The sequence below is a fragment of the Alligator sinensis genome, unplaced genomic scaffold (assembly GCF_000455745.1).
Source record: "Alligator sinensis unplaced genomic scaffold, ASM45574v1 scaffold717_1, whole genome shotgun sequence".
Taxonomy (NCBI): Eukaryota; Metazoa; Chordata; order Crocodylia; family Alligatoridae; genus Alligator; species Alligator sinensis.
Genome location: NW_005841961.1, coordinates 281,578 through 303,672, shown reverse-complemented (window position 1 = coordinate 303,672; position 22,095 = coordinate 281,578). Strand labels below are relative to the sequence as shown.

Below are 22,095 nucleotides of genomic sequence, written 5' to 3'. Positions count from 1 at the left end.
CAGGCGCCGGCGTCGCCCCATCTTTTGTGCCTCCCGCCGACAGGGGGGCGGGGGTGGGGCGGGGCCACTGCTGCGCACCAGCGCTCCCGGCACCCGCGCTCCGCAGACCGGAGGGTCGGGGGGGCAGCTCTGAGGCTCTGGGGTCAGCCCGCAGCATCCTCCTGCCCCCACCCCCACCATTTACCCTCCCCAGCTTCTGCCCCGCTCCCTTTCCAGGCACAGCCGGGTGGGTTCCCTCCCAAGCAGGAGGCACCTGGACCTGTCCCCTGCCTAGGCAATCAGGGGGACAGGGCTGCTGCCGCGCCTGGCAAAGGCTGAGCCTCCAGGCGCTGTGCTGGGGAGGGAACAGAGACCCAGCATGGTCTGACCCCGAGGAGTGCGGTGGGCAGAGGCTGTGGGGAGCTGGGTGAGGGGTTGCAGGTGGTAGCAGGGGCAGAAAGGCTGCAGGGGGGAAAAGGTGGGGAGTAAAGGACAAGGGGGGCACCTCACCCCCCAGCCACTAGTTTCCCTTCTGAAGCAGCGGGAGGGGGCCCTCTGGTAATTAGATTCTGTACCTAGAAAATTATAACAGATTAATACATTTTCCATCTATAGAATCCTATTATGGGGGGAGGGGGGGTCATCCTATATTCAGAGTCAACTTAGATTCAAGTGAATAATGCCTGTTGTCTTATGTGTGAGGGTGCACCTCACCACCGGCACCCCCTCTTCAAAATTCTAGATCCGCCCATGATTACAGACTTGATTATTCATTTTGAAAAGGGGTCACTGTATTTAAAACCAACTTCCTTGCTGAGATGTAACAAGTACTTCCAGTGGAAAAAAGCTATTCCTTTAGGTTGGGCAAGGAGGAAGGTGGAAATGGGAACCCTTTGTTTTCTTAGGGCAATGATTCTCAACCATGGTGTGGGGGTAGTACTAGCACTGTTGGGTGTGCAAGCATGATTCACAAGATAAATCCAGTGATTTCAAATAGGAATCTACTGTATTAAAAACAGCCTGATCTGTTGGAGGTCTCTCTGAGGTATTTGCAACAAAAGAATTGTTCTCTCATTTTTGTGTCATCAAAAAGTGAGTGAAACTAAGAGCTGGCATTTTCCCCCAAGGGATACCTTGAGTCTCATGAGGAGTGTCTCAAGTCTAAAAATGTTGGGAACCACTGCCGCAGGCAAACAGTTTGCACTAGCTCTGAGTGGTTAAATCTATGAAATTCAGTAGGGCAGGGGTGGCCAACCTGTGGCACACGTGTCACAAATGGCAGAGACAGCCTCTGTGTGTGAGATGTAGCAGATCAGGGATGGGGCAGGCAGGACAGAGCAGAAAGGAAAAGGCAGAGCAGCAGATCAGGCAGCACAGGGCTGGGAGCAGAAAGCAAAGCAACAAATTGCTGGGGCAGGGAGATCAGAGTGACACTTGGGGAGGTCCTGGGGCTAATTTGTGGCATGCCTACCGAAAAGTTTGGTCCCACTGAAGTCAAGGAAGGCAGGCTACTTGACAGTCAAATGAGGGCTTACAAAGAATCTTTTTTTGTTGCTAAAGGATTTTTGTTTAAGTTTTATTTTATTGAAACTCTGACTGTTAATAAGAATATGTCAAATTCTTTGTCCAGACTGAAAAAAAACACATTGAATATGAATACTGGCATAGTGTAAGCACTACCATAGGACTGCTGCTTGGTGATTCTTTGAGAAGACAGCTCAAGCTGAAGCAGTAGTTGGTATCTATCAAGCATAGCTCATCTCCTTTTCATGGAAATTAGGGTGCTGCTGCTTTTTTCATCATGATTGAGAGCTACTTTTATTTCCACTCTGGGTTTGGTGGCAGGAGACAAATGGCTGTACTCCCTGTGGATAGGGTTTCTGGAAAGTCAGACTTTAGACTTCAAGGGGAAAAAACAACCTCAAGGAGGCATATTTAGCAATACTTCCAACTTCTTCATGTTCAGTATAACACTGGTTTGGAGCTTTACTATGGATCAGTGACCCAGTTAACGACGTATGTTATTGTGGATCGCAAATTCACATTTTTCTCTCTCACATATATTCCCATCTATGTAGTTTACTCTGAGAAGGTATGTAATTCACAACTTCCCCCTTAGGCCTCATAACAGGCAGACCCCCAAAGACAAGAAAAGGGTGAATTTCCATGCTCTGGGCTATTAAAAAAAAATATAAGATATGAAATTGTTACACTACATAAAAAAGCTAAATCTGTCAGCTCCAAATGATAAAATCCTTGCCATCAGATCTCCATCAAAATTAGGTCTTGTTTTGGCTTTTGTTTTCCTTAATGTTTGTATTTTCTTTTAAATTAGTAGGGAATATGCCTCACACTGCATTTGAAATGCAAAACATACTTATTAGCTTGCATGCATCAGCTGGCAACTCAAATGACTTCAGTAAAACATTTGCCAGAGCTGCATGGTGCTGCCCTTTACTTCCACTGCACTAAACGCTGGTGTAGAGCCTGTTGCTTCACCGATTTGCACCTTCTTTCCTTACTGCGGAGGGACTGGGTATTTGTAGCAAGGAGGATGGCTGCAGGTGACTGGCGATTCCACTTGGAAGTGGAAGGGGTGTGGAGACTTGGCCTGCAGGCATGGCAGGATTGCAAGCTCTGGCCTCAGCAAAAGGTTGCTGACCTCTGTATTGGATCCCTCTCGCTGAGAGAGGTCTTGAATCTACATCTTTTGCTTCCTAACAAAGTGTTTTAACTACCAGGCCAAATGTTAGGCATTATCCAGACCCCTCTCCAGTTTTCCTTTGGAAGCTGGCCTCTTGGGCTGCATCCAGACAAGTGAAGACGTTTGGTTCCCCATGGGACAACCAGCAGTGGCACGCCTTATGCCTCCACAGGGAATACCTGTGTCATGCACCATTTGGCACATGGCAGGTTACCCTGGGTGGGGTAGGGGAGGCTGGGGCCAGCAACTGTGCCCCAGCAGCCTTACCTGGGGGCTGGGGAAGCTGCAGCCACATCGCTCCTAAAGCTGGGAGCCTGGCCCACAGCCAGAAGATGGCTCCAGCCAACCAGGCTCCACTTTTGAGTGGCACGCACTGTCTCCACATGCTCCACCCTGCTTTTTTTCTGCAACCATTTTTTTGACTCCAGGATCTCCTGGGGTCAACCCTCCCTTCCCCACTCTCCTGCTACAAGGTAGCAGCATGGGAAACTCCTGAATGCGTGGTATGTGGCACCATAGACCTGTCTATGGTGCCACATATCACACAGCCGCACTTGTCTGGATGCAGTCTTGGACAGCAAAGGTCCTAAGGGCCAGGAGGAAAAGAACAAGCTAAAAGGTGTACGACTCAGTGAAACAGATGCTGCCCTACCTGGGAGAGGCAGCTCAGCTTCAAGAAGGCAGCTGGAAAGGAGTCTGCATAATGCCTAACCTGTGGGCTGGTGGTTAAAACACTTTGGGAAGCAGGAAATACAGGTTCAAACTCCCTTGGGGTATGCTCAGACTAATGAAGAAGATGGTGCTGCTGTCAGTTTCCAGAATCTACCCAAAGCCCCTGGACTATCCAAATAACCATCAACAGGCTCCTGAAGTGAGCCAGACAGTTCTCAATGTCCTCTTCCTGAGCAGGGAGATGGTGAGAACACACCACATCCTTAATCCTGCCTCTTGCTTGTCACCTACCCCATCTCTCCTCTACCCTCCCTTTCAACACTACCATAACGCCCCAGCAGCTCCTCAGACCCATATTATCTTCCATATCTAATCTTACATGGGACATCCACTAGACAGAGGAAGCTGCACAGCCAAACCTAGCTACAACCCACCATTGGCCTTCTGTACCAGGGAGACTGGTTCCATACCGGCCCATTTGGCCCCTCATATTCATGAGTTGCCCCAGTTCAGTATTTGCTCAGCTAGGACCTGTCTCCCCTCTAATTTGAAGGCTTTTGTGGAATTTTTTGTTTGAAAAACACTCTTCCTCTTTGCCCATAAAAGGAAAAAAGGCAAAATCCAGCTGTAATTCCAGGCTGGTTATAAAGTTTAACCAGTCATGGTAAGAATTGGTAAGACTCTTTGACTCTAAGCATCTCCCTGGAGAGACAAGGTGAAGAGAGCAGTAGTTGGGTACCTGTCATAACTAGGCACTGCAACTGGTTGCTAGGTATGTGCCTACGGTGCCAGCGGCCTTTCCAATCTTACCGTCTTTCATCTGTGTATCCCAATAAAAGGTCATGCACATAAAAGTATTCTATTGCAAGAATTAGGTGGAGTGCACCAAGATCCTGGATCCATGTCCTTCTAAGGCCCTTTATGTGTTGATTAGGCCAAAGTAACCCATAGTTAATGACCTTGAGGACACCTTGTAAAAATCTGTATGTTACATTTGTGGAGAATAGGAGAGCAAGACAAAGAGCTCCAATCTAGGACGGATGAACATGTTCTTTCAGTGGCTCACATTAGTTGAGCATGTTACTTTTTTAGTTTTGAGTCTCCTGGCATGCTGCCTGAGCACCATGGCTACCAAGATCATCCAGCCTCTCTGAGCCCTCAGTTGCTTCATGTTCTCTGAGTAAGTCTTCTGGTGTCCAGGTAAAATGTTGTTTGCCTTCCTGCCAGAACAGTCTTTACAAAGAATTTCTTAAATCACAGCCACATTACTCTGAACAAAGTACATTTTAAGGAAATAAGGTCCTGAACAACTCCTCCCACCCTCACATCTTTTGCCTGATTTCCCTTCATTTTTCAAGTCACTTCACCATCCTTAAAGGAGATGGGAGACATTTTTCTTTGCTTTCACAGTGGCCTTGCTGTCTCACAGATGATAATTGCCCCTGTTTCTGTCCTTTACTATGTGTCCATGCTTTTCTCCAAGAAAAGTTTCTACATAGAATCGGAGGGGGGGAGAAGGGAAATCAATGGCCTCATCAGCAGAAGCCCCCTTGTTAAAGTAGGGGAGAGCACATCAAAGCCTTTTTGTTCACAGTCATTTTCCTAGCACAAAAGGAGAATTCTAATAATCAGGGAAACTATAGTAGAACTTGAAGGCCACAATGAAAGATACAACCAAAATGGAGGTTGAAGCACAACAGAGCATTCAGAGAACAATGAAGAGCTCAGAATCTGACATGTCCATGTCCCTAGTCTGTTACACACCAGATTCTACCAAATGTAGCATCTAGGACTTTATCTGAGGTTCACTGGAATCACTGGAAAGGTTCCAGTCAACTTCAGTGAGTCTTGGATGCAGCCCATGATAACATGGTGACAGGTACTTTACAAATCCTAATAAATTAGATGCGATAGATATATAAATGGCAAACATTTTGACAATGACCTCCCTATAACTCATGGAGTAGAAAATTTCCCTTGAATGTTGCCATGGAAGTAAGTAAAAAACCCAGGTCTGCATCTTCCCTGGGGAGTTTAACCCCCCACAACATGGTACTAACTCAGCTACGGATGACATCTCAGGGCCCATTTTTATGAAAATACTAGCAAATTGTCCATCAAGAATGACGGTGGGGGGGTAGGGGCGGAGGGGATGGAGTGGTGCCACCCACCATCTCGCACCGTCGCCTCCCGTGCCACCCACACTGCTGCTCCATGTCGAGCCCTGCTCCACCCCTCACCGTCACTGCTCCTTGTCTAGCCCCACTCCATCCCCTGCCCCTGCACTCCCCCTGCCGCTCTGCATTCAGCCCAGACCCCACCCCACTGCTCTGTGTCCGGCTCTGTGCCACCCCCTTTTCCGCCCCACTCTGCATCTGTCTGGCCCGCTCCACCTGGCCCACATCCACCTGCCTCCTTTCCCCTCCCCTCCCCCCCTTCCCTCTCCCCCTCCCTGCCGGCTGTTTTTGGGGTTGTGGGGGTTGGCAGCAGAAAGGCGCTACCACCGTGACACCCCCCCTTTGCCCTCACGCAGGGAGGCATGGGGAATCCCACTGCTCAGGCAGCCAGGGCATGTTTGCTGCCACCACAAACTTCCCTGGCAGTGGCTCAAACTTTGGCCTGCACAGCCAGTCGCCACCCACCCTCTCAGCAGCGCATGCGCACTTGGCTAGAAGTGTTACAGACAGACAGACAGACAGACTAAGCCCTTTATATACAGACTCAACTAAAGATGTATTTCACCAAACAAGCTATTCCTGCCTTACATTTGTGTGTGCGCTTCATTCCAGGATTCTTATAGTTTATTCTTTGTGTTATAGTAGCACTAAAAGGCCCAGCCACTATGAGACCATATAATACTAGGCACCATACAAAACATGAGTATCAAGACTGTCCTTTGCATCTTAAAATGAATGGGAAGGGAAACTAAAGATCAGTGCTAGAGCTGGAATCCAACTAGAGTCTTGCCAGGGCTCTAATTATTAGATGATACTGCCTGTCCAAAGTACATATCTCAGGCAGGAGGTTGGACAAGAGGACCTATGGAGGTCCCCTTCCAGCCCATGGTTCACTGATCTCAGTGCACTAATAGGTTGCTGATCCATGCGCTAACCTATGGGCCATAGGTCAGATCCAGCCCACAGGCAGCATTCAGCAGCCAGGGGGCTTTGCCTGTGCTGTGTTGTGGCTAGCTCCCTGAGCACTTAATCCATGTCACACCATGGGGAAGAAAAGGCAGTAGGGTGAAGCAGCAGTGGCAATGGTTTCCAGGTGCTAGCACTGGCCCTCATTAGACCTGAGATGAGTAATTCTAACCTGCCACTGGAAAATATTGCCAATCCCTGAGTAAGTGAAACAATTATTTTCCTAGGGCGTAGAGCAGGTCATTTTTCAAACCCCTTAGTTCCTGCTCTATCCACTACACTCTGATGTTGTGTTTTACTTTAGGCAATAGCAAAAAACAAATATTAAAAAAAGATTAGCGTGGGATCTGAGGTTCATTTGCAAGTATTTTACTTAGCCAAATTAAAGTATGTGATCCAAAGCAGTTGTAAAACAAAAAAGAAAATTCAGCATTCCCTTACCCCTCTAATTAAATAACTATTATCATTTTTTCATGGGTATTCACTTGCATGGTATGTGCATTGAAATCTGAGTCTCAGTTCAAGAATGAAAACCAGAGCTGAGCTATCTGCTTTATAGAATCTCGCACAGTCTGACTTGGCAGTTCAGGAATGAAAATCTGACATAAGCTGTTTGCTTTTATAAACTCTAAATGTGTCTGTGCTGAAATTCCAGCAGATTGGTGACTCTTCCCTACCAATGTACAGCTTAGGGTCTCATATTGACCTTGAATTGTACTAAGATAACTATTCAGTCAAACAGTAACAGATTCATTTATATGGGACCTGAACAGTTTATAAAAGCTTCAACTGACTGTAGGGAGAGTAGATACTAGTTCCCAGTCATCAACGCTAACTGGCTTGCCAATAATGGAATATCAAAAACATACAAGATTAAAAATAATTTTAAAATCTCCCTTTATAAACCTTCACCAGGGCCCCAGCTCCCAAACTGTATCTCTAGCTTTGACAATACTCACACTGCTTCTCAAAGAGAGTGCATCTGATATCCAAGGTGTACAAGAATTGGTTAGAAGGTTATTTCAGGTTAATTTTTCAGATAGAAATTGAAAGCAGACAAATTAGCAACAGAATCCAAATCCTGTTCCCTTTCTATCTTTAGCAGGTGCAAAAAAACCAAAGCACAGGATTCTGCTGCATAGCTAGCAAGTAGGGAAACTGTGAAGAGGAAAGCCACATCCTTTACAAGTCATATGAAAGTGCTCACCAGGAGCCACTTCACCACAAACACCCACAAACTTCTTGGCTTGTGAGTTGCAGTGCATAGGAGTCTGAGGATATGAATGGTTCTGCCACTCATTAGCTATAACATCTACTGCTTTTGTTTGTGGTAATGGGTCAATTGGGTACAGGGACTGCTACAGCCCATAGAGCCAGAAGTGGTTGTGCTCAGGTTTCACACCCCACCATCAGACAGGAATGGAATCCTGCACTGTCAGCCTTTCCATAGCTCCTGTGCATCCATCCCTTTATTTGGACTTTGCTGGGGACCAGGAATTAGCACTAAGGCATTGATTGATTAGCAGACTATCATATTTATATTTTGTCCTTCTTTTTCATGATCTAAAGTGCATCATAAATACATGCTTAACTTTACAAACACATGAACAACAAGATCCCTAACCAGGAGTGTGAAGTCCAATTTGGACAAGTATAACAACAATGCCGGTGGAAGACAGCACATGGATATAGTTGGCTAGGAGATCAAAGTTGGAAGGTTATATATCCTTCTCAAACATACATTGCTTAGACTTTACAGTTCAGTTCAGCTAGATACATTCCCCTGTAATACTAATCACTGTTAGTATGAAGGCTATGCTAGAAGCATATTAGAAACAGCGAAGAAATGGCAAGAAGCTAATTCCGGACTGGCTAACCAAAACAAGACACAGGGTAAACATAACATGCCAAAAGTAGAAATCTATATAAGTTCCTAGGTATGGATTTAACAAGGATTACATCTAGCAGTAACATAAGCAGGGAAACTACATTCATAGCCAAATCAGTGTCTGCATATCTTCCAAAACAAAGGAGTTCATACAAGTTATGTTGTCTTTATAGAACATAAAGTTAAGTGATTCACCTTTTACATGCAGAGATCAGCAGTTAGCTCTAGCAAGACAGCTGTTCAGCTTTCATCCCTGGCTACAGAAACTTCCCACACCAATGTTTAATTGAGAACATGACTAAAAGACTATTAGAGCATGTTCAGACAGGTTGGAGGGTTAAACTGCAGTCTGTAAATGCTTCTAACATGCACTACAATATCTACAGAGATTCATTCTACTATTCCACTTGAATAACCTCACAGTCTTTTCATTCTTTTTTTAACTGAAATTTTTAAGAGAATAGGTGTCTTTCAGATGAATTATTATATGATTTCATATACTTAACATTGCTGGGGTGTAATCTTCTGCTGAACTTTTATACTGCTTTGGTTCTGAAACTCTCTATCCCTGCATTACTGCACTAAAAATCTGCTTAGCACACAGTTGTCTTCTAAAGTAGCTTATTCCTAGTAAATTCCTTTATCAGAACAAGATTATGAATAAAAGGAATACACTCAATATTGAAGAAGAAAAAACACATCTTTTTACTTTCAATCAAATCACTACTACATATTTTGGGGTTGTTAGTTGTAGCTGTGTTGGTCTAAGGACATAGGCAGGCAAGGTTCTTTGGGTAGATGTGATATCTTTTATTAGACCTACTAAATAGCTGAAAAAATTGCTCTTTGCAAGCTTTCAGACACAAACGCCCTTCTGAAAAAGATGTTTGTGCCTGAAAGCAATAGGTGTTATTTGTCTGAAGAATGGTGTTTGTGCTTGAAAGCTTGCAAAGAACAATTTTCCCCAACGATTTAGTTGGTTTAATAAAAGATACCACATCAACCCAAAGAACCTTGTCTACTACATATTTTAGTCTTTATTACCTGTATCATCGTCTCACTTTTGATTTTCAGCATAACCATAAAGAGTTGACATCTGTTGTCATTTTAATTCATAAAGCTTGGCATAGGCAGTAATCCTTCAGGTTTTTTCTGCACCTACTCACAGACCAGAAGCATTTATGAGATCATCACATTCCATTTGGAACAGCTCATAGTGTTTCGGTCATTATAAACAGATAACTTTAGCAGTCCCATTTAATGGAGGCACTTAATCTTAGTGAAAGGCACACTTAATCTTCATATAGGAAAAGAGCACTTACTAGGCCATTTATAGAAATAAAGGACACATGGTTTTAGAGCAAGGAAAAAATAGTGAAAATACCTTTTCCTTAAGTTTTTTCTTCCTTTCATTTTCTTAAATGAAAGTTTGAGAAGTCACTTCCATTAAGAATTTCCACAAACTACAGGAAAATCCTTAAGGTTGTAACTTTCCAGGGAATTCTATTTGATTCCATTACAAAGTGATTAACAATATTTACAAGATTGCCTAATGTGATCTGAAGACATACAAAAAACTAGAACTCTTGGTTCCAAAATGATACCTTTTATTAGACCAACTGGGAAATCACAAGAAAAATGTCCTTTGCTTTTGAAAATCCCATTCTTAGTGAATTTTCTCAGAGATACATAGGGAGGCTGCTGGAAAGCATAGAATCAAGTCTAGATCTTCAGTGTAGAGCTCTAGTCTATGGTCTTAACTAAAAGATAGTATTTTTCTCCAAAGAATATATCCACACACAGAGACACTGAAATGGAGTAGGAGATGGAGCCTGGTGGGTTACACATTTAAATTGTTCTCACAAGATAAAATGTAAAATTTACTATGATCAAGTGAGAATGGAAGTGGGAAAGTGGAAGCTGGAGAGTAATAAAACACACAAGTAATCAAATAGGGTCCTGACAGACGTTGCATTTATGGTATGATTAACTTGCTAATTGCACCACAAATTGCAACATGCCACACGATCAGCCATAAAATGGCAAACCAGCCACAAATATGTTCCATGTATAATACAGAACATCTTTGTGGCTGGTTTGTATAGTTCCTTAAATTGAACACGTGGCATGTCCCAGACCTAGGATTGCTCCAGCAGATATGGACTATCAGCTGATTGTTGTCATCGGCTCCAGACAGCCCAGGTCCCAGGGCTACTACCTCTGGTCCAATCTGCAGGGATTGGGCTAAAAACAGCTCCAGGACTAGGGACTGCTTCTGCCTGATCAGGCATACATCAGGATCAGGTACACAACAACTGTTTCCCAAAGTCTGGAAAACAGCTGTCCCCTGCCTGCTCCATTGGATCAGGCTGGGGGCAGCCTCAGGTACTAGTTTAGCCCCAGCAGTCATGCAACTGAAATCTGAAGAATTTTATGCCCCACCCCAAATATTGCATGTCCTGCCGGGAACATCTGGCATGTTTGCCAGGGTTCACAATGTTTGGGATGGGGCATAACATTCCACAGACCCCAATTGCACCATTACTTTAATGTCTGGTAGGTGGCATAGAGAAAAGAAGAAAAAGTATTTCAGCAGCATAGCTAGTGACCAGGTCTAAAGAAGTGCGGCAAAGTTGCATCTGTAAATTTACTTGTAGAGAGGAAAAAGTGTCCAAATGCTCCTTTTATCCAAATTCCAGTAAAAAAAAAAATACAACCCCTTCCCACAAAATATAAACAGTAGTCAAGCAAATTGTAGCTAAATACATGCTAAATATTAAGCTTCTGATACCTTTCTTTGCATAATGGATGCTAAGAGAAGCAAGCATGTTGGTGAGAAAATGTAAACAGGAGTTAACAAATCAAACTAAAAATAGTTTACAGATTTAATTCAGAGACTTAATTTAGTAAAGTATTTGAAATATAACTGACATGACATGGGAACTTTTTTTTTAATAAAATGGATATTGATGATGTGAAAAGATTACTGACAGCTCTTTTTGTTCTCATATCGGCACATGTAACTCCTTTAAAGGAGGAAGAATACTGGTATATTAGACAGCAACATCACGAGTTAAAACCAGAATGAGATTTTAATATCAGAAACCACTTTTCTGCTATAGTAATGCAGTCATTCATAAAATGTAATGCTGTAGGTTAGACAAATACGGGTCTGACATAGGGATACATAATTTGGGAGATTTAAGAAAAATAAGGTGAGGTGCAGAGCTTGTCTAGACGTTTAAATACACACTAGCACACAAAGAACCCACTTCAGGACTACAGTATATTTCAGGGTCTTGTTGGAACGAATAGCATACATGGATCCTTACATTCAACTTGATGATATTTAGTGATGTGGCTGTTTGGATGTAATGCAACACTTTTGAAAGCTAAATCTAATGAATTCCAGAATTTCAGGGAATGTGTTATGTGACCATGGGCAGAACCCAGTTGATTTAGGGGTGGGGGAAAAGGGGGGAGAACTGGAAACCTGTAAAGGGAAATGGTAGGGAATGCACAAATCCCATCTTCTGCTTAGCAGTGTCACAGCTTTTAGCAGCTGTGCAATTGTCTAGAGATCAAGTAACTGGTCAATGACACCAATTAACACCTTGCAGAATAGCACTAGACATATGTCATCTCTACCCATCCTCCTGATAGAATTTAACATGCTGACACCCTGAATGATTTATGTCCTAGACAAAATAAAAGAAAATGGTGGAAAGTGGGGCCAGTGGGGGGTGGGGGGAAATGGAGCACAGAGAGCCTTTGTCATGAGGGGCCCAGAAATGAGGGATGGAGCACACAAGCCCCTGGCATAGAGAAGGAGAGATCCTGATGCAGAATAAAATGGCTATGAATGAGAGGCAGGTATAGAGTTGAACAGAGGAATGGGTCCCTGGCAAGCAAGGGAGCTCTGGGATAGAAGTGAAAGGGGAAGAGGAAAGAATATAAATGGAAGGAGTATGGTGGGGAAAAGGGGCATGGGGAATAGGAGTGTATCTGGGCCCTGTTGGGTCTGAAGGATAATGGTCTGGAGGAAAAGTGATTTAAAGTGAGTAACCAAGCCATAGTAAAGGAGAGAATGAAGTGTACACTGAGCCCTAGAACAAGGCAGAGAGGGGAAATGGGAGCAGCCTGAAGGGAAGACGGGAACAGTCAGTACACAGTTGACGTGGGAAGGCAGGCAGTTGTAGTGACTCCTTGAAAAAGATGAGGTGGGAGGGTGGCATGCACACTGCTTAGGCAGAGCCCCTGGTGGATGCAGTGAGCTAGGGCTACAGAAGCAACCAAATGGATGGCCCTCTAGTTCATATCTAAAATGGAATTTCACCCATCTGTCATCTAAATGAAAGATACAAAGAGAAGAGCCAATGCTAACTAATGTGGCATGAGATGAGATGCTTTCTGATCAACTGTGAACCCATATACACTATTCTCCTATGACAGAGATATAATAGGCAAAAATGCTCACTTGACTCGTACAAACAGCTACTCGATTGAGTAAAAAGCGAGCAGGATTTAGCACATTATACACATGGCTCAGACACCAGCTTGAAATATCCTTTGTCTTATTTAACAGGAAGGCAGTGAATGTTATAAGCTGGCTGCATGGTCTTTGCTGGCTTTAAGGCTATTTTGCATAAACAGTATGGGGCAAAATGGCACAGCATATGGTCTGGTAAAGCTTAAAAGAATTCAGCTGAGATTATTTATTTCTAAGGCAACTGCAAATATAAAATATAGTTAATTTTATTTAATGTTTTTAAGCAGAAAATACAAGAGAATGAAACTGATTAAACAAAATATAGGAAGGACTGCCACATTTTGAGACATAGTATATATAGCATACCTGGCAGTACAAGAAAGGCATGTCACACTGATTTTGATTGAGAAATGTCATAGCTTACATGTCATGTCACAACCAAAGAGCCAGACAGAGAATCATGTGCTTTTCACTTCACAGACATGCATGCCAGGATATGGACGGCATAGTAGGCATGGATGGAAACCTTATCAACAGCCAGATATGTGTAGGAAGATCTGTCAAAGCAAAAAAAAAAACCCAAAAAAATAACATACCATACGGGGGGTAAATTCTGCTGCCTGTATAATGTGTGGCAATTTGACAGTTTATCCACATTTTAGCTCTCTTTTTTTGGTCAAAGACAATTATCTACCATGTAGAAAAATATAAGCTATACCATTTTTGTACCTTTTTATTTCATTATGTCTGCAATATTTCAGTGTACTTCCAACACCAAAAACAATAGGGGGGCTGCCAAAATCTCATCATAGCTTTACCATAATAAGTTCAATTTTCATTACACTTGCATTACTTACTACTGCATGTAAATGAAAGCTACATTTACAGGGAAAAAAATAACTTGTTTAGGGTTTTTAACATTAGTCACTTTGTCCACAATACAGGCTTGCTCCATATCGTGATGTGCATTTTAGCCTAAAACCTTCTGCCATTCACATATGAAGACTTTATGCATGTATCCCTGTGTATACTGAATGGTATGCTGGTATGCTGGTCTGAAGGCATAAGGTACAATGTACATGCTGAACTTCAGTGTAGCTAGAAGCTACCCACTTAGCAGTAAGAATGTAGCTAAAGAACACATTGCTGTCACTGAGTGTGTTTGGATAGCCTGCCAACATTATCCTTGTGACCTTTATGTTTCACTGCATCTACATATAAACCTCCCATTACCTTCCTGTGCATCAGAAGATACTTGCTAGGTTACATACAGATGTTTAATGTTTCACTGTATGCAACCTGGCAGGGGGAGGAAGGTGGAATCCTGCCTAGTGCAGGAAATGCACTCAGAACCTCAAAATACAAAGGATAAGTCCAGGAACCTCCTGACTACTGCTCCTTCTGTGAAGAGTTCAAAAGGATGCTCACCACTTCCCCCACTACAGAACCCAGGACTGTCTTCTGTGCAGAACCAGAGGCAGAAGAGGCAGGGACAGGACCAGAACAGTCTGGCAGCTGAGGGGCCAGAGCAGACTCGCAAAGAGAGTTGGTGCTAGAACCAGCCCTGAAGCACCCCATATGACAGGATGGGCTAATGGATATTCTCAGGCCATCTTCCAAAAATTTGCTCAAACAGCTGAGAGAGAAAATGGTACTACACCAGGAGCTAGAGCTGTGGCCTGGTTAGTGGCATCCATCACTGTCTTGGAAATCACAGCAAAAGCAGGCAAGATCTCTGGGCTATAACCATTACAAAACTGGTAATATAGGATTTTACATGCAGAAAGCTAGAACTGGCATCTGTGGAAGGTGGAAGCTATCCTATGTCCATAAACCCCTGTTGGGGGTGGGAGTCAGCATGGGTATAAAAATGGTAAACCAGCAACTAGCTATTAAGTTTTACTAACTGTACACTCACTAGGGCCCCCCCCCACTATAGAAAGGATGTGAAGAGATTAGAGAAAGTCCAGTGGAAGGCAACAAAAATGGTGAGGGGGCTGGGGCACATGACTTCTGAGGAGAGGCTGAGGGAACTGGGCTTATTTAGTCTGGAGAAGAGAAGACAGAGGGAATTCAATAGCAGCCTTCAGCTACCTGTAGGGAGCTTCAAAAGAACATGGAGCTAGACTTTTCTCAGTGGTGGCAGATGACAGAACAAGGAGCAATGGTCTCAAGTTCCAGCAAGAGAAGTTTAGGTTAGATATTCAAAAAAACTATCACTACGAGGGTAGTCAAATACTGGAATAGGTTGCCCATAGAGGTTGTGGCATCTCCATCCTTGGAGGTTTTTAAAACCTGGCTAGACAAAGCCTTGGCTGGGATGATCTAGTTGGGAATGATCTTGCTTTGAGCAGGACATTGGACTAGATGTCCCCTTCTGAAGTCCCTTCCAACCCCAATTTCTATGATTCTATGATAGTGAAGAAGGAATCGGGATTTAAGTTTAGCACACAAGTATATATTTCAACATACGATTAATTCTGTTACACACATTTCTATAGAGTAAGATCCCTGTTATCACTGCTGCAGTCTCCCTGACTGTCTGGGTTATGAGATCCAGTGATGCAGAGTAGATGGAGAATTTTTTGAAGATAGCAGTAAGGATTCCTCCTCCATTCACAATGGAGTCCTTACTGCTATCTCCAAAAATTTTTCCATTCCCTCTGGAGAATTTAGTAAGAAGGTGAGGGGCATTACTATTACTAGCCATCCTCCGCATTCTTGTTCAGGATTTTGTTAAATATTCACTCAAATTTCCACACCTGGGTGGTGATATTTGACCCTCTATGGTTTCTCTTATGTGAAATATATTCAGTCAGATTCCCGGGCCAGACAAAAGTTAAATGGTTGTCTCTGGAACTTGCTAGTCTTGTCCACTATATGATATGCTGTTCAGCCACCAGCTGAAAAATCTGCCTTGCATAGAATTCCTCCACTGGTCCCCTTTCCCACAGTGGAATAGATGGCCTCCATACCTTGCAATACTGCTAGACTGATATTGATAACAGATCTCTCCAGATATAAAATACAAAGAATAAAAAGAGGAAGAATTCTATTTTTTCCTGTATTCATAAAAATATCTCCTTTCATTTTCTTGAAAGTACCTTACATTTCTATTAGACCACACAATCTACAAAGGAGTCTTGGGATTAGGACTCTCAGCCATCATCAGATACAGAAAAGATCTGGAGATGAACTGTGGCATAACATTATGAAAGAAGGTAAGGTAGATATGCACCTTTATAGACCAACTGAAATAAGAACATTGTGGGCAAGTCAGATGAGAAGTTGGACTCTCAATGGAGTTGGAGATGGACCATGAAGCTGAGAAGAGAATGATTGTACGGTTTCTTAAATAAGACTGTCAATGGAAAGAAGTAGGACAAAATGCAGCAAGCCTGCAAACCAGCAGTATCCTATGAGAAATTGCCTATCTTCAGCCTCAGAGATACTGTGCAGGGAATAACGTGGCACAGTAACACAGCTGGCATTGGTAACATTAGCATCCAAGCAGTGCCTTCTCATCTTGTGCTTGCCAAATGCACAAGTCACCACATACACCACCATCCTGAAACTATTATACTTTTAATTAAAAAACCTTTTCCCAAGCTCCCTGAGGTCAGGATCTGGTTTAATAAATTATTGTGGAAAGAGATAAGCAGGTTCAGCTAAACTAATGGTGGCATGACATCCCACTGATAACCAGGCATTCAAAAGAACGGAGGTCCTGTTTGTCCCAACAAGTAAGCACCAGATCACTGCAATATGATCATGTTTCTTTCTATACTACACACCATGATCTGGAGGATTGACAGTTACCTACCACTATATTTCTATACATCCCACATTAGTGTTAATGAATCTATCTCTGTGCTGACACAAGGCTTGTAAAATGATTGGAATAGCTATCTTTCTTGTTTGCTCCTTGTAGCAGGTCTGAGTGACTCTGTTGGCTTTGACACAGTTTGGGAAGCCCATTCTCTCAAAGCCAGTGATGTCCACTGCCATGGATAAATTATATCAGCAACCCTCACAAACCTCCAGCACCACAGTTGATTTGCAAACACCAGTCTGGTTAATTACAAACTTGTTACAGTCTGGGTAGCCCCAATCTGGATTACAATAACAACTCGTTTCTGGACTAGCATAGCTTCCTTCACTTGTATATTGTGATACTGGGCATCCAGGACAGTCTACTTACACAGCTCAGGGAAGATGGCTTTCCTCATGAGGGCATTCTGGAGGCACTGCTGGCCAGTCCAAGTTGTTATGAGAAGGTGGCCCCACCATAACGTTCTAGACAGTCTGCCTTAGAAATGCATGTGGAGAATCTGCAGCTATAGCAGCAAGTGTTGGATGTCTTAACTGTGCCACTGGCTGATCTAGCTGAACTCACCATCACCTTTCAAAAGACAGATTCTGCCATCAAAATGTCCACAACTATAGAGGTGAGCCACAGTTTGTATCTCGTAACAACAGCGTATCTGGAAGCAGGAGAATCTCTCATTGGGACTAGCACCATGGCTCTGAAGGACAAAGAAAAAAAAAAAGGTGTGCACAAGAGCTGAACCACTTTAGATAGATTTGTTGACTGGGTTAGAATACTTTACACAGAAGCTCAGGAAAGAGAGACAAGATTTCCCCACAATGCACGGAAGGGCCAGCCTACAATTTTGGGGGGCTCCATGCAAGATATAGTTTTGGGGCCCCCAATGCAAAGAAGATGGCAGCAGCAGTGCTGGTGGGAAGCAGGGGTGGCAAGCAGCCGGATGTGAAGCTGGTGGCAATGGCAATGCGGTGTGGTGGCAACCACCCAGCCCTCCTCCCCCCTTGCTATGGCACTGATTTGGAGCATTCACGGGTGCAGGGGGCCTCTTAGCAGCTGCAGGTTCCACAGGATAGGGTGGGCCGCAATATGCCCAGAGATATGCCTCAGAAATGCCAACTCCAAACACTTGTGATACAGCTGTTGCATTCTCATTGTTACACGTGAATCAGCCAAGAATAATACAAATATAGCAAAATGATCCAGTTTTAACATTGCTTCATTTGATTGTTCCTGGCTCTTTCACACTTAATGATTACAATGTAACAGATGCTGCTCTTTTGACACCTTCTCCTTTTGAAACAGTTCCAAACCTATATGTGTCTGGACCTTGCAGACATACCCCAAAAGGCAAATAAAATGGTTTTCCTTGTGAAATCTGATAAAATCTGATAAAATGAGCATTCCTGTCAATGCTTATATATAATAAACTACTCAATCCATATAGGACTTCTTCAGCACGCATTTTCTCTCCATTTAAGATTTACCTTCCAAATTTACTACATTGAACTATGTAATTTCTAAGTGAGTGACTATTATGGTTTTGTCATTGCAATTCACTTCGTGGCATGCACACTGAATTCAAATCTCCTTTCAAGAATGAAAATCTGAGCTATCTACTTTTACACAGCTTGGCACAGTATGACTCCAAATAATCCAGGAATGAAAAGCTGACCTAAGCTGTTTGCTTTTATAAGCTCTGGACGTGTGTACTCTGAAATTCTAGCAGATTGCTGACTCCTCAACCAAGGTAGAGCTTTATCTTTGACCTTGACTTTGAATACTCAAGGCTGACCAGAATACACAAATGCACGAAAGCCATTCTAACCAAACAGTTAAGTAAGACCAGAAAAAAACCCAAAACTACTAAGTTATAAAACCAAAACTTCTGTCCCAGCACACCAATGACATTGTCCAAACTATGAGACAGTCCTCTTTTCAGACTATCTACTGATACAGAAGGCTGAAAAAAGGTAAATATTGCCAAATAAGTGAATTCAAGGCTGGTCAAACAGGGAGAACATCATGATAAAAACAAAACAAGGTAAAAGTGAAGCAATACACACTTTCAGGTTCTGCTGTATGTAGTTAAGATTTTGTGGGCCAAATCAAAAATCTGATGCCACCTACTTACCCCACAAAGAAACACATGCCCGAGCTGCAGTAGAGTTTGTTGATCCTGGATAAGCCTCATCAGCCATCTTCAGGCACACAGATAAGACAATCATGGAAGACGGTCATCCTTGACTGCGAGGGATTGCCAAAGAAAAAGAAGAAGAAGAAGAAGAAGAGTTAGGATCTTAGAGAGAAACTATGATTGATAACTTCTACTTGTTCTCTTTAGACACACCAAGTGTTATGAGGTGGGAGGGACAGTCTCATTTCTTTACGAAAGTCCCAGTATTCCTGCGAGATAAATGGCCCTCAAAAAGCATCCCAGAAGACATGAGTGTCTCATGTTCCTAATCCATGACACCACTCCCCCATGAGATACCTCGTGTATGAGATTCAGGAGTATTGGTTATTTTTCTGGATCTCCATAAATCGTCTTCCTTTGAGCTATCTGGGTAGCACTGACAACCCCTGCCCTGAGACATCCTTATGAAACCACAAGCTCCATCATGACCTCATGTCACAATAAACACCTTTCCAAGAACACATTTTTAGGACATCCCACCCATCTATGTACTCCTACCACAAATCCCCTGTATTTCTCTCTCTCCATACTCTACAGATTTTTTCTAAAGGAAGCAGTGAGATTTACTTGTCTTTTCTACTGTACATGGGCATATTGTCCCCTATAAGAAAACAAAAGCTACTACTGAACTGAATTAAGTAAATAAAGGGGGAAAATCAGAATTAGGTCAGATGACTAGCATTTTAATTCTCGTTCTAGTCCTTACATTCAGGGCATGAAGTCTGAGCAGATTTTTACCTGTATTTTTTTAAGTCTACTCCAGAACAGCTTGAAAGAAGATTCAGTACTGTGTCAGGGGATCACTTCTAGCCCTGCCCCCCACCCCTCCCCCCAGCATCAGTAGTGTTGGCTAGCTCAAGATTGTTTGACAGTCTGAACCATCCTAGGAATGAAATAAGGATGTGGCAAATTTCCTAGAAGGTGTCAAAGTGTTAAGTGGGTCTCCTTAATCAAGGCATAGTTTCCTGAATAACTTGGAGGTTGAAAGAAATGCAAAACTCAAACTCCTGGTTCAGAGGTGATACCGTTTATTAGACCAGCTAAGAAATCACAAACAAAAATAGAAAAACAAATCTTTCTTAGTTAGTCTAATTAAAGGTATCATCTCTGAACCAATAGTTTTAGAGTTTTGCATTTCTTCTTGTCTCAGACCAACACAGCTACCAAATACATCCCTGAAACTTGGAGGTTGAAAGGCAGTCAAGGAATGTGAAAAGTGGATTGAAATGGTAATGTACTGATAGAAGGCAGGGTAGATATGTACCTTTATAAACTAACTAAATAGGATATATATAGAGAGAGCACAAGCTTTCATGAACCCAAATTCAATTCATCAGATGCTATGAAAGGAGTGGGGAAAGCAGAGTATAACCATACCAGTCGGTCACAAGACAGATTGTTGGACCAATCGATTGATGTTAGGGGTATTGTGATCATAGATCGATCGATCACAATACCCCTAACATCCTGTCTCTATATCTAGATATCAATATGGATAAATATTTTTGCAAAAAAAAAAAAAAATTAAAAACAGTATAAGAAGGAGAGAGAAATTACAACAGCTTGCCTTTTATATTCTAATTTCTTTCTCCTTATACTCTGCTTTCTGCACGTTCTTTCACAGTACTTGATGAAGTGAACTTGGGTTCAAAAGAGTTTGCACTCTAGATCATTGGTTTTCAAACTTTTTTTCATTTGTGGACCTCTAAAAAATTCTAGGGGTCTGCAAAAATCTCCTTCCACCATGGTTTTTGCTTCTTCAAGAGCATCAGCAAAGGGAAGTAGCTTTTCTCTCAGTTCTGGCTGCAAGTGTCTCCAATGCAAATTTATCTTAGATGCCTACCAGCCTATCGGTGGTAAATTTTAGGTATATTTGCATTACTTGCACAAAGAATAAGATTAAAAAAGCAAGTAGAATTCCCTCATTTTGTTTAGTGTCCAGTGCCTCATTTTATTCTTGTTTATATAATCATTTACTATGTTTTGCTTTACTTTACTGTAAAATGGATAATCTTACTGTGTTTTTAGCAAAATATACATGTAATAAAAAAGCAACACATTTTTCTTTTACATTTTATTGTATTGCTTTGGCAAAAGCTGGAAATAAACTACTACTGCTGCTACGACTACTGTGGCAAAACTTGAAGAACTATAGGTAGAGGGTATTGTTGATATGCAACACATTACCAAGGGAAATTTGCAACAGACCAAAATTTGGCAACAATAATCATTTGAGAGCCAGGGAAAAGAATAGGTCCATTCTCTTTGAACTTATTCTCAAAATATTCCTGTGACATATCAGGCACATTAGACAGACACCTATTTTCAATAATTTTCACTTATTTCTAGGCAAACTCTCTAGGCAACTAGCTAGCTTCAGCTCTCTAGGACAGCTGTGATGTGTATTCCCATTTCAATGGGAATATTCACTATCTCAAAATAATGCCTCGTGTTGACGTGCTTTGTGAATCAGACCAAAGTACTAGTATGCTTGGAAAATCGGACTCTTAAATCATAAAATAAAGGTGTTATATACTATACATGACATCAGTGAACTAAATCTATAAACTGACTACTTTTTAGATATTGGTGTGATTTTAAATTTATTAGGGTCTAAATACCATTGTGGGTCTATTTCAGATTAGAATTTAAAATATTCTCTTCTTTACCACACTTCTTCATAACAATGCGCGATTAAAGCAGACCAACAAAGAAATATGGATAGCCTTGATAAGATTCATTTGAGAAAGCTGAGAGATTTGGGTTTGATGCTGTACTTTGTATTTGATTCTGTACTTTGAAGACACAGGGAGTGTCTATATGAGATGTTTCCTGCAGAGTTGCCTTATTAGCTTCACAGTAAGCACATGCAGTGCTTTTAGGCTGCAGAAAACTAAAAAAAATCTCTGTAGCAGGGTAGTACTCATAAATACAAGTACCATCCTACTGCAGAGTTATTTACTGCGTGTCTCGGATGGCCAGGGCCGACTCGAGTTACGCTCATACGTCAGGGCGGGCTGGCGAATGGAGAGGCAGACACAACTTATTGGTTGCAAAAAACTTTACTCACGCCGCTTGCAATCACGACGCAGGTGGTCCGGTCGTCGGAACAACCACATGAGTTGCTCCAGCTGGCGGGGCCCAAGCCAGTTAATCCGTCCGCAATTCGAAGCTGGCGGGGAAAGGGGTACGTCGGG

The 22,095-nt window shown here is 42.6% G+C and overlaps 1 protein-coding gene across 1 annotated transcript in view; it reads right to left on the bottom strand.

The window, feature by feature from the left end:
- Positions 1–22,095, bottom strand: part of LOC102379421 (carbonic anhydrase 3-like) — a 66,463-nt gene that overhangs the window by 27,532 nt on the left and 16,836 nt on the right. The gene's annotated exons all lie outside the window — the stretch shown is intronic.